This window comes from Myotis myotis, unplaced genomic scaffold, assembly GCF_014108235.1.
Source record: "Myotis myotis isolate mMyoMyo1 unplaced genomic scaffold, mMyoMyo1.p scaffold_m19_p_1, whole genome shotgun sequence".
In the NCBI taxonomy this organism is placed as follows: Eukaryota; Metazoa; Chordata; class Mammalia; order Chiroptera; family Vespertilionidae; genus Myotis; species Myotis myotis.
In genome coordinates, this window is record NW_023416313.1 from 187,035,328 (window position 1) to 187,048,767 (window position 13,440).

General features: G+C 41.9%; 1 pseudogene; it reads right to left on the reverse strand.

Moving 5' to 3' along the window:
• Positions 1 to 220: 220 nt before the first annotated feature.
• On the reverse strand, positions 221 to 507 carry LOC118665013 (annotated as a pseudogene).
• Positions 508 to 13,440: the final 12,933 nt, after the last annotated feature.

The following is a 13,440-nucleotide window of genomic DNA, read 5'->3' on the forward strand; positions in this document are numbered from 1 at the left end:
CTTGGACACCTTTCTTTTTTTTATATTTGTCATGTTTATTCTCAGTGGATTGAGCATCTCGGGGAACCTCCCAGAGCCTGGGACAAAGGACTAGCTAGCATCACCATTTTTTTTCTTTTCCTTTTTTCTTTATTGATTAAGGCATTGCATGTGTGTCCTTATCCCCTCATTTCTTGACTCAGTCCGGGCTTTCTCCTTCCTGAACTTCATGACCTGTTTGTTAGTCATCATCATCGTCCTCTGGGACAAAAATGTCATGCTCCTCGAGGAGAGCCGGGAAGGGGATCACAGCGCAGAGCACGCGGAGAAGGCCAAGGGCGTTCTCACCGGCTTCGGCCAAACGGCGCCACTGCGAGTAGCGATGACGGACCTCGACGGTGCCAGGCTCCGACTTGCGCCGCCCCGTCCGGCGGTGATATCTTCATCTTTCTTCAAGCTCGGTCCCCTCCGGAGAGCCCCATGATGGACAGATGCCAACACCAGCCGGCGAGCCGCTGCGGACGCCATCGCGACACCCGGACCTGCCAGCTGCGCCCAGAAAGAAGCCACCCCAAGTCTCGGGAGGCTTTGAGCAGGCGAGGGCCCAGCCTCCCTGCCGCGCGTGCGCCAGGTTCTGGACGCCTTTCCATAAACGTGCATGCTCCTACCCTCAGAAGACATGTGGCTTTTTTCTATTATATTATTTTTTTTTCTATAATTCCATGTGATCATTGGACAAACTATATATTTTACTTGTTTATTACCCCATGAGGACGGGGATTTTTGCTTGTTTTGTTCTCCGCTTTGTCCCCAGTGCTTGACACATAGTAAGTAATCAATAAATGTTTATTAAAGGAATTGATGAATGGAAAACATGAATAAACGAGGAGAAAGGGATGTGTTAAGGGCGTCCTGGATATCCAGGTGGGAGTATGAATTGGAAGGAAGAAGGAACACATTTAAATTCCAACATCTGTGTCCTCCGGCTTGTCTGGCTCCGAGGTGGCTCGACTTCTATCACCTGGCCCACTGACAGCTGACACCATAACAAAGCAATGTGCTGGAATGCATCGGGCTCTGGGATTCTGGAGAGCCTCCACATGTCAGGGTGACCTTGAGAGTGAGGATCAATGACTCCTTGTTGCATATTTCCCCCAAATGATTAACTCCAGGCTAGAGACCCTCTCTGGTATTATTCCCCAGCTCTCAAGGAATATATATGAAAAATGGTGGGTTTCCAGAAACATCTCACTGGTGGAGCAGAGTCGACTTCTCTGTTTCCTGTCTTTCTGGAAGATGCTATTGCTGGCTTGAAGAAGGCAATTGACTGTGTAGGTTTACAATGCTCCTTTAAGAGTCCACTATATGTCAGAGAGTGAAGAAAGGATTAATTAAGCAAAGTAGAACTTGGAAGGTGATTTGACTGCAGTTAGTCATCATCTGTAACCTCAGTGTTTTCATCATGCTCAGGAAGCATGCTTCTCTGGGTCCCTTTGTCCTGTGATGGCTCGCTCCTCATGCCTTAATTCTAACCCCAAAGGAAATGGGCAGTTGGCTCAGATCAGCAGTGTTGGACTGCTTCCTTCCTTTGGAAAAATTCTCTTCTCTCAGAGCTGCCTCTGGGGGTGAGGATGATGAATCAGATTGCAAGCAAAAATCAGAAAGAGAGAGATGGGGTGGAGTTGGGGAAGAATCACTTCCTAATTTAACTCTACTATCCCTTACCCTGAAAGAAGGTCTTCTGTGGTTTTTTGGAAGTAGTGATTGAATGTCCTCTGGAATTTCAGGTCCCACTGGGCAGCCTTTTCCTCTCTCGACCCAGCTTCCACTAGCTGGGCTCTGGGAATACCACCTTCTCCAGCTGGCCATCTAGCACAAGGAGTGGTGGTGCCTTCCTGCTTTTGCTCATCTTGGGGAAGTCTCACCATTCTTTGTTTGGATTCTCAGCTTTTCCATTATCTATGTAACCAATTCTCTGTTCCAATTTAATTATGTTTCAAAGATACAGAATGACTTATTTTCTTGACTGCACCCTCACTGGTCTGCTCAGCTCAAATAATTTTTTAGTTTTATAAAGATAGAACCACTGGTCACATTGTTTTTAAGATTTTTTTTTTAATGTATAAAGCTGAAAATGTTGACTTTGATCTGTACAAATGTATGTACCTATTAAACCATGTCTTTGTTTAATTTTTTTTATACTACTCTGTGGGTTTTATGATCATGGCCATTGGGACATTGATTTTCTGTTGTAGATTGAAAACTCCTAGAGAATGTGTTCCTTGTTTTTTCCTTCAAACTTAGTTTCCTACTATATCATCAATTGGCTGCCACCAACTAGAGGTATGGTATTTGAAATTTTGTTTAACTTCTGTAGTCCTCAATTTCTTCATCTATAAAAGAAGGAAGTTGCATTTAAGTATCATTTAAAAACTTTAATTTAGCCTCAAAACTCTCTTTGTGTTTTTTTCCCTAGTAAAATTGACTAAGTTTTTATTAGAAAAAGTGCCAACAGAAAAGAATTTATTAAAAGAAATAATATTGGGCCTTCACTCATGAGTATATTGAAGTTCCCTAAATTCATTATCTCACAGACATTGTCAGAGGCTGCCCAACTCCCTGGCCACAACACTCCTCCTTATGCTAAGATGACATTTCAGTCTCTACCTCAAACTCTGGATCAAGTCCTTGGTGGGACTTTCAGGGGCTGTAGCCTAATACTCCCATGACTTAACCTCAAGTCATTGCTGCTACAACTCTGCATTTGGCTTTGCTCCCAGTTTAGCTATGTCCCTGACACCAAACTCCCCTTAACCTGGATATTGAAACAAAATACCTTGTTTCCCTGTGCCTGGTTCCCAATCCTGATAACCGCTGAGAGTCCCAGACCCACTGGTAAAGGGATAGTTCCAAGGAATTTGGGGCTGAGCCTTGAAGGATTAATAGAAGCTCATCACCGGTGGAAATCCAAGCAATGGCATCAAAGGCCTGTTTGAAGAAAGTCAAGTTAGTGGGTGTGGCTGCAGCACCAAATAGATGAAGGTGAGAAGGTAGAAGATGAAGGCCTTATATGCTAGGCCAAGGACTCTGGGCTATATTGTTCAGCAATTAGAGCAATGGAAGAGTTTGAGGTAGTAGATGATCATAATCGGATTTGCATTTTGGGAAGATTCTGGTTAAGAGGTATTATTTGGAAGGAGCTGAGATAGGAGGTAAGAAGCCTGCTCTAATACAAGAGTTTAGGTAAGAAATGATAAGTACTTGAATTAAGACAATATCAGTGGAGATGGGCTGGGGTGGGGAAGATTTTTGAAGTGTATATGAAGCAGAGTAGACAGAATTGGTGATCAGTTGAAAAGAGAACTGGTGAAAGGAGGGAGCTTCTGAGGGGTAACTCTCAGAAATCTGGAAGCTGCAGAGAGAAAGTCCCGGACTTGTGCTTTAGGAGTGGGTTAAAAATGAGGAAACCATTCCCTAGGATGGAGAATGCAAGAGGAGGCGATGTTGGACGAGCCGTGTGAGAAGCGTCTGGGGGTGCCAAGTAGAGATGTTCCATAGACAGTCCACAGTCTGAAAATCACATCCAGCTCAAGAAAGACTTTTTGGCTTGACATTAATTTGGAAACTATAAATATATATATTGGATAGCCATAAATTCTGAAAACATAGATAATGATATTTTATCATGTGTTTTAATATAGTATCAATCAATCATTCATTAGGTACTCACCTATGTTTCCAGACTTTATAAGCATCCTGTAGAAATTTGTTAGAGCCAGATAGAATACAGCTCAGCTAGCTAGCTAGAATATATAAAGTAAGAAGAGAAAGGGAGTGAACATGGGGTCCTGGGAGCTGCAGTATTTATGGGGCAAAGGAGACTGAGAAGAAACAGGGAGGAGGTGAGATTTAAAGCACAGAGAAAGCCCATGAGGAGAGCAATACTTCCATAGAGTGGAAGGAAAAGTGGTAAGGATAAATAAGAATGTGCAGATGTCAGCCTGACTTGCCATCAAAAGTGTTTTAAACCTTTTCCTCCAGTGGCCAAATGTATTACTTTCTCCAGAACAGTGGTTCTTAACGTTTATAGGGTAACAAGTTCTTTGAGAATCTGATGGAAGCCATGGACCCTCTTCCACACATGAATAACAGGAGTGGAACGCAGTATAAACGGGTCACAGACCTTCTGAGGCCCAACACCCAAGAATCCCAGGTTAACTCCTAGTATTTTGTAAAGCAACTTTTAAATATTCATAGGGAAGGTCTTCGTGTCCCTGCACTTTGGGAAAATGCTGGTTTATTTTCTTCTGAGAGAGCAGAGGAAGAAGAATACATGTTATGCGGCAGCATGATGTCAGTATGCTTATCAAAGCCCAAATGGCTTTTTTCCCATTAGAGGGATTTTTTTTCTTTATTTTTCTGTTGTCCCTTACTTAACAACGTTAAGTGTTTTGAAATTGGCTTTAACTTTATTTCCATAGTTTTTGTTGATTGTTGTTACCATAAATTGCTTCAGCTTTTAAGTTCCAGCAACAATTTTCAGAAGATCTCTAAGGATCATATTCCTTTCAGAGAACATTTTGAATCACATTTCCCACCAACAGCTATAATCACATTTCCCTATATTGCTTCTTTTCATTTGACACCATGACCATGTCTTTTAAATATTCCTTAATTTTGACTTTCTTGACACCATGCCTTCCCCTTTCCCTTCTTCCTTTTTTTTTTGCAATTGTTTCTCGGTCTCTGTGGTTGACTTATTTTCACAGCTGAGGACATCTTTGAAGGCTCTATTCTTAACTTCCTGCTCTTGTTTATTTTTTACCTACTTCTTTTCATTCAGTTTATTCTAACAAATATTTATTGCATGCGGACTATGCTTGGGGCACTTATTAATCCTCATGCCTACAAAAATCCTCTCTGTGAGGATTTATGCCTCCACATTCTGCCAGTTCTTGGGGTGTGGCAAAGTTGAGATCAGAACCTTCTAGACCAGACTGAGATATTCTGATGGAGAGCACACACATCAACATCCTATTCAGCCCATTAAGGGTTTGATGGACTGAAGACGGCCAACCTTAGAAAAAGTGAAAAATTGTCTACAGGTGAGTCTGGTTCCATCACTTAGTTTGGCTTTTGGGTTTTCATTAAGTGTTTTTTTCCTGTGAGGGTATTTATCATAATAGACACATGTTTTTAATGTATCATTCAGGAGGGTGTGTGGTCTTGTTTATTCTTGATTAAAAAGCCAATGTCAAATAAGAATCTTTTCAAAGTTGCAGTAATAATTGGAGCAATAAGATGGTAAGGGGTAATGAAAGGATGCGGCTTTCTTTCCGAAACAAAAAAGAATCTGGTGACCACATGTACTCTCCTCCTCTTCCTTAATGAGTGTGTTGAAAGATGTCAGGCTAAGAAACTATAGATTGGAGATATACCAACTGCAGGCTAACGTGTCAGATTCCCACATTTGACTACATTCAAGAATTTGCACCTTTGACATTGTACGCTAACCGGCAGTGTGCACACTTCATACCATGTGGATGCCTGGCTATAGTGCCACTGTTAGTGCAGATGTCAGCTCTCCCCGTAGCCCTCCATCCCCCATTTTGGAAGGGGGGGATAATTCCTTACCCTTCCCATTTTAAACTCTTGGACTATAAGCCATAAATTACTCAGGGTATTGCTCATGAATTATAGCCAGTTAGGACTTTCTATTTCAGCTGGTTGACTTGGAAAATTTAGATAATTGAGATTGAGAGAGTATCCTGATGACAAACTGTTTTTACTATACACAGCGCTCTTTTCTTCTTTTTGCAAAAATCTTGTTGGGCTCTAACCGGTTTGGCTCAGCGGATAGAGCATCAGCCTGCGGACTGAAGGGTCCCAGGTTTGATTCCGGTCAAGGGCATGTACCTGGGTTGTGGGCACATCCCCAGTAGGGGGCGTGCAAGAGGCAGCTGAATCGATGTTTCTCTCTCATCGATGTTTTTAACTCTCTATCCCTCTCCCTTCCTCTCTGTAAAAAATCAATAAAATATATTAAAAAAAAAAACTTGGGTATACAGGGTGAGGCAAAAGTAGGTTTGCAGTTGTTTGAATGGAAATAATACAATAATCCTATATAATAAAAGGGCAAATTGACCCTAATGGGGGAACAACCGGTCGCTATGCTACGCACTGACCACCAGGGGGTGATGCTCAATGCAGGAAATGCCCCCTAGTGGTCAGTGCACTCCCACAAGGTGAGCTCTGCTCAGCCACAAGCCACCTCCTCGGCAGCACTCAGGATGTCCAACTTACGGCTTAGGCCTGCTCCCCACTGCCCGAGGGCTCCCAGGCTGCCAGAGGGATGTCTGACTGTCAGCATAGGCCTGATCCCCTGAGGATCGGGCCTAACTCAGCAGGTGGACACCCCCTGAGGGGTCCTGGACTGAGAGAGGGCACAGATCAGGCTAAGGGACCCCCCCCCCCCCCAGTGCACAAATTTTTGTGCACCCGGCCTCTAGTTAATAAATAATAATACAAGAATAAACTTTGTGTTTTGCATTATCATAACTGTAAACCTACTTTTGCCTTATCCCATATTGACCAGCAAGAAAAAAAATCCTCTTGGTTATTGAGCAATTTTGACCCCATGTCTTTGTGTCTTTTGAGAATTGTCTCATGGGTCCATCATAGCACATTAAACATCTGCTTCTCTGTCCTATTTTGTGCTTTATTGGCCAATTTCCATTGGCTTCAATAGTTTCTGTGCCTCTAATAGGGCTGCCTATGTGGATTAATAGTCATAAACATAGTGATGTGGTGATAACAACTATCTTCTATTTTGAATTTGGTTAATTTCAATTGCACTTGAGAAATGTGCTCTGAGATCTAATTTAAGGAAAAAAGAGAAAAGAATGTGATGGTTTACCTATTCTTTCACTCACTGAGAAAATAAAATATGTGAACAGAAAAAGTAATTCAAGAAAAATATAAACCATGCTCTAAATATAAGCAGTAAGTGTGTATTCTTCCTGGGAGCTGTACAGGAAAGGTTGATAGTAAACTGCCACTGCCCCATTGGGGAAAGAATTAGGGGAACCTTGTTCTCCTCTTCAGAATAGTATGTTTGGCCTTTGAGCAGTTGCTTATGTAAAGAGACTACTAAGCTAGAATGCTTCTGGTTAATTATTCAACCAATTGCCTAGAGCACACTTTTAACTAAGTTATAACATTTATTTTATCTAAAAAACTTTAAAAATTCACCTAAGGCACATTCTTTTATTAGAGACTAGAGGCCCAGTGCATGAATTTGTGTACAAGTGGAGTTCGTTGGTCTGGCCAGTGATCGGAGCTGATCAGGGCCATCTTGCCCAGTCCCGATAGGGACAATCAGGGCTGGTTGGCTGGGGGTCGGGGAGAGGGACCACAGAGGTTGGCCAGCTGCAGGAGGTTGGCTGTGGGAGCACACTGACCACCAGGGGTCAGCTCCTGCATTGAGCATCTGCTCCCTTGTGGTCAGTGCATCGTCATAGTGACTGGTCAACCAGTTGTTCGGTCAACTGGTTGTAAAGGTCAGTTAGGCTTTTATATATATACTAGAGGCTCGGTGCACAAAAATTTGTGCACTTGGGGGCGGAGAGTTCCCTCAGCCTGGCCTGTGCCCTCTCGCAGTCTGGGACCCCTCAGACTGGCCACGGCCCCCAGCCACCCAAGCTCCCAGTTGAGGCTGGCTGGAAGCAGGTATCTGGGATTTATTTATCTTCTATAACTGAAACTTTGTTGCCTTTAGCGGAGGCCACAGCTGGCCAGGGCAGGCAGGTAGCTTGGCTTCCTCCATCCCCAGAGCAATCGGGCCTAAGCTGGCAGTCAGTCATCCCTCTTGCCAGGAGCCCTTGGGGGATGTCCTCTTGCCAGCAGGGACCAGGCCTAAGCTGCAGTCGGACATTCTTAGTGCTGCTGAGGAGGTGGAAGAGACTCCCACCATCACTGCTGTGCTGGCAGCCGTCAGCCTGTCTTGTGGCTGAGCAGAGCTCCTGCTGTTGGAGCGCACTGACCACCAGAGGGCAGCTCCTGCATTGAGTGTCTGCCCCCTGGTGGTCAGTGTGTGTCATAGTGACCAGTCATTCCCAGTCATTCTGCTGTTAGAGTCAATTTGCATATTACCCTTTTATTATATGCCTGGTGCATAGGTGGGGGTTGGCTCGTTTGCCCTGAAGGGTGTCCTGGATCAGGGTGGGGGTCCTGCTGGAGTGCCTGGCCAGCCTGGGTGAGGGGCTGAGGCCATTTTCAGGTTGGTCACACCCCCTTCAGGGAGGGGGGATCCTGCTGGGGTGCCTGGCCAGCCTGGGTGAGGGGCTGATGGCTGTTTGCAGGCTGGCCATAGCCCCTTCAGGGTGGGGGTCCCTGCTTGGATGCCTGCCATCCTTGGTGAGGGGCTGATGGCTGTTTTCAGGCTGGCCACGGCCCACAGCCACCCAAGCTCCCAGTGAAGGCTGGCTGGAAACAGGTATCTGGGATTTATTTATCTTCTATAACTGAAACTTTGTTGCCTTTAGTGGAGGCCACAGCTGGCCAGGGCAGGTGGGTAGCTTGATTTCCTCCATCACTGGGGCAATCAAGCCTCCTGCTTGCTCCAGCTCCATGGCTGCCGGCCGCCATCTTGGTTGGGTTAATTTGCATATAGTTGCTCTGATTGGCTGGTGGGCGTAGCTTGGGGCATAGTGAAGTTATGGTCAATTTGCATGTTTCTCTTTTATTAGATTAGACTAGAGGCCAGGTGCACGAAATTCATGCACTGGGGTGGGGTGTCCCTCAGCCCGATATCCTTAGTGTTGCTGTGGAGGTGGGAGAGGCTTCTGCCACTGCTGTTGTGCTCACCAGCCGTGAGCCCGGTTTCTGGCTGAGCGATGCTCCCACTGTGGGAGAGCACTGACCACCAGGGGGTAGCTCCTGCATCGAGTGTCTGCCCCTGGTGGTCAGTGTGCATCATAGTGACTGGTTGTTCTGCTCTTTGGTCGATTTGCATATTAGCCTTTTATTATATAGGATAGATGTTTATTAGAGATGTTTCAAGATTAGTTATCTGACTCGTGGGAAAATAAATACGAATATTCTTAGTGGAACTTATAGACTGTGTTCTAAGGCTTTAGATGTTGCCTTTTTAATAATCATGCTTCATTGCACTATCATAAGCAGAGAACATCATGATTCTTCTCTTAATTGTGTGAAGATGAAGGGTGGGGTGCATACCCTTTGAGAAGACATAAGCAATATTTTAACGTTTGGGGACATGTTTCAGTCTCAACTGCTGTGTTCCTTTAGTGAACTGCCTTTTTCTAGGAAGTTCGCCATTTGTCTTTGTAAAACCTAACAATATCTGAAGCTAATTATTATCAAAGAGTTTGTTTAGAATTTTGAGGAGAGGCAAATAGGGTGACTATTGACTGATATTACAATTTTAAAATAATTTTAAAAATGTTATGCAAATGACATTTAAACCAGGAGCCACAACTCTTATCTGCTTCTTTTGTTACTAAAACAACAACAACAAAAACAAAAACACAAAACCTGGCTTAGAAGTGAAGGCATAGACCATTAAGGAGTTGCAATTTTTGTTTATATTTTATTTTCTGTTAAAATAGAATTAAAAACACATTTACAGAGTCAGGCTATTATGCATCCAGCAAGAAGCTACTTTGATTAGGTAATGATCACAGTTTTATAGCCTAAATCATTTAAACTTTTCTACCATAAAATTTAGATAGGATAATAAAACTTTCACAGTCTTACAGTGATTAAGTAGATAAATATGAGTAAGATTACAATGAGGATAATGAAAGTTCAAAGGAGGGGTTTGTCTAAAAAATATACTGAGAAGTTAGGTATGCTGTCATAAAATTCATTAGTAGGTATAGTGAGTTTTTCTTATTAATAATGTGTACATTTTTAAGACATAAGCAATTTTTAAATCTCACTGGAAGTGAGGAAAACAAAAGGTTTAATCTAGTTTTCTCTTTTTGAACATTCTGGGAAATATAATCACTGGAAACTGTAATATTGCAATATTATAATGTTAATAAACTAAGTTAACAAAATAATTTTTGATGTGTAGTGTACTAATGTTGGCTTGCAATATTTGTTCCTTCATTTTTTAATTTTGATCAGTCAGAAGCTTAATGATTTTAAGTGAGTTGTTTTATTTGTAATTTTGGGGGGAGATTTTAAAGGCTCCTGGATACATTGTCTCCTGGAACTTGGAAGTCTAGGTTAAGATAAGTCATCTGTCTTGTTAATAACAAAGTGTACTACGATTGGAAGAGGTGTTGGCAGAGACCAACTCCTCCAAGAAGGATCTATCATATCAATGTTTTGCTGACATTCCAACTTGTGGTTTTATTGCAGGGGAAAGTTCAGGCTGTGTGATCTTGATTTTGAGGGAAACACCCTCAATTCAATAAAAGCTTGTGTCAATCTAACATAAATGCTCTTGCCACTCCTAAATTTTTTTGAGGGAAAAAATGACAGCCATATACCAGATGACTGTCTGAACTTAGATATATTGTAATAGGTGAATTATGTATATCTACATGCAGGCATTATCTAACAGTCTCTAGCTAGTTAGATTTTTTGTTTCAAATTATTCAAAGCCTTTTATTTTCTTTTAAATCCAGCTTTAGTGAGGTATAATTACATAGAGTGAAATCCATCCTTTTTATGTACACAGTTCAATGAGGTTTGACAAATGAATACAGTTGTGTAACCAGCTCCACAATGAAGATACAGAACATTTCCATCAGCCTGAGGAGTTCCCTCAAATCCCTTTGCAGTCAAGCTCCTCCTCCTCCTCCCAGCCTCTGTCAACCACTGATTTGATCTCTCTTCCTATAGGTTTTCATTTCCAAAATAAATCTTACATAAATAAAATCATGCAGTGTGGGAGGCTGTTTAGTTTCATCAAGGAAAACTACTAGAAATCCCTGCTTCTTCTTCTGCCTGTGTTATGTTCATATTCATTTCTTGACTGCTGTTTTGGGGTGACAGGAGAGCATAAGAAAGGCAATAAAAAGGAGATTTAAAAAAAGGATTGTTTGCATCAGAGTTGTTGAGTGATACCAATATGGGAAGGGAATGGATGCTAAAAATTAATTCTAACTGCTTCACCTGTGTAAAAAAGTATATGCCCATTTTTTGCAATGTCCACCCAATAGTTTTAGCTTCTTCTCTATTGTAATGACATATTTTCTTTCTTCTCTTGTTTATATAAAAAAAGGAGGTTCTGAGTTATCTGAGGATTCCAAAACATTTGGACCTCTCTAGTTGGACTAATTTCTTTCCTCTGTAATAAAGGGCATTTACCCTCTATGAATCTTGTCCAAGGGAGACAGTGAGGGACAACAGAAGAGCTGTGTTATTAGCTGTGTAACCTTGAGCATGTCTCTTACTCTCTATGAGCCTTAATTTTCTCACCTGGAAAATGTGGATTAGTAATAATAATATCTTCCTCATCATACTGTTATAAGCCCTTTATGAGATAATGCAAATAAGGCCTCGGAATAGAAAGCACAGAGAAAATACTATTATTTGTCCTTTTCTTCTTTTCCGTGTAATGCAGGGGGAAATAGAACATTTTAAAGTAATGTGTGACTCATGTTGGTATACCATAACAACAATAAGATGACACAGTATTTATTCAGGTAAAAGCATTCAGGGTGTGAAAAATCAGAAGATATGGTACCTATTGTTATGGTGCATCCACTTTAACAGAAAAGAGAAAGAAAGCCTCTTAAATAATCAAAGAATGTGATAATTTAGTATAGAATATGTTGCGTAAGACTGAGAAAATGGAGCTAGAAATAGGCATCAGAAAGTTGTCTATAATAAAATATTGTTGGCTATCAAGCCTGAGTCTTGGAGGAGGGGACTGGCCCAGACTGGCAGGCAGTCAGGCCACGGAGAAGGGATGGCATGAGTAGGGCAAGGAGGCGGGAAGAGTTAAGGACAATAGAGAAATACTGTGGAGAGCCAGTGACTCAATAGAAAAGAAATTGAGAACCAAATTGGGAAGGTGAGAAAGGGAGGAGGTAGGGCAGTTAGCAAATGTAATCAATTGATACAAGACTAGATATAATGCTTAGGGTTGATCTGAATTGCAATTTGGAGCCACTTTAAATTCCAGAATGCGCAGAGACATGGTAAGAACTGTGTAAGAAGACGGTGCTTCCATCACCACGCAGAGTGGTTCAGGATATGGATGCCAGTGGAGCCAAGAGAAGATGTGCAGCACATCTGGAGCCACCCCAGCCTCCCTCTCCCACTGCAGACATCAACAATCAATCGGGACTCCGATTCCAGATGCAGCCTCAGACCCTTCTCCACACAGCATTCTGGAACTTAACAATTTGTTGATCAGAACTGGCAAATCGGATGAAACCTATTGCCACTTCAGACACTTGCACTAATGTACATGGCTGTTGTTAATGAGGCATCATTGGCTGAGTATGTTTTGCAGGTCTTGGAGTCACTGACTATTTGGAATTAATTCAGTAGCAAGATCCCCATCAGGACCTTGGCAGAGTCTATCACCAAAAATGCTCTTGAAGGACATTATTTGAAGTATGATATGACATTGCTGCTTCTAAATATTTTACAAGCTTTGTAAACTGAGAGGATAAATTTACTAAATCCTGTGACTTTTGTTTCTCATTATTTATGTTTTTTTTCACAGTCATTAAACATTCATTTGTTAAAGGCTTAACACATTCCATTACTCTACAGAATTTATATTTGCACCCAAACTATGTTTCAGAGCAATTCAGGATTAAATTAATGTGACAGATCCTATTTATCAATATGGCAGTCCAACTGCTGGAGGACAAAAATTAATTACGCTTAACCGTGCGTGCACGTGTGTGTGTGTGTGTGTGTGTGTGTGTGTGTGTGTGTATGCATACACATCTTGCATAAACTTGTAGGCTCTGCCCTGATATTTCTTTCAAACCAGAGGGTTTCTGATTTAAAAAAATCCTCTAAATACCTCAACATGTGGTTTAAATCATCCAAGAGAAAAAACACTTGTAAAAGCACATAGAGGGCACCCAAAAACATGTACATCTTACCAGTTAACTCCTTTTGTAGTCAATGTAAACCATAAAAGGCAGTTATTTTGAGTCAAATTTCAACATATGTATATTTTCAAAGTATCTTGCTAGCTTGAGTTATGGGAGGTGCCCCAAGTAAGGACAACATGGGAAAAGCATTGTGCGTACACTGTGCACTTACTATTAGGATATTTTCTGACAAAAGGTCAAAACTATTTGGAATGCTTGTGTTGCTATGGATTTTGTTTGTCCCAAGACTTGGTAAAAAGAAATAAGAGGTCCCATCATTTCAGATGCTTACATGTTTCTATGACATTCCCGTGGCCTGGAGTCACAGAAAATATTAAGAGTTAAATCCAAAGTTCAGTAGGGGGTG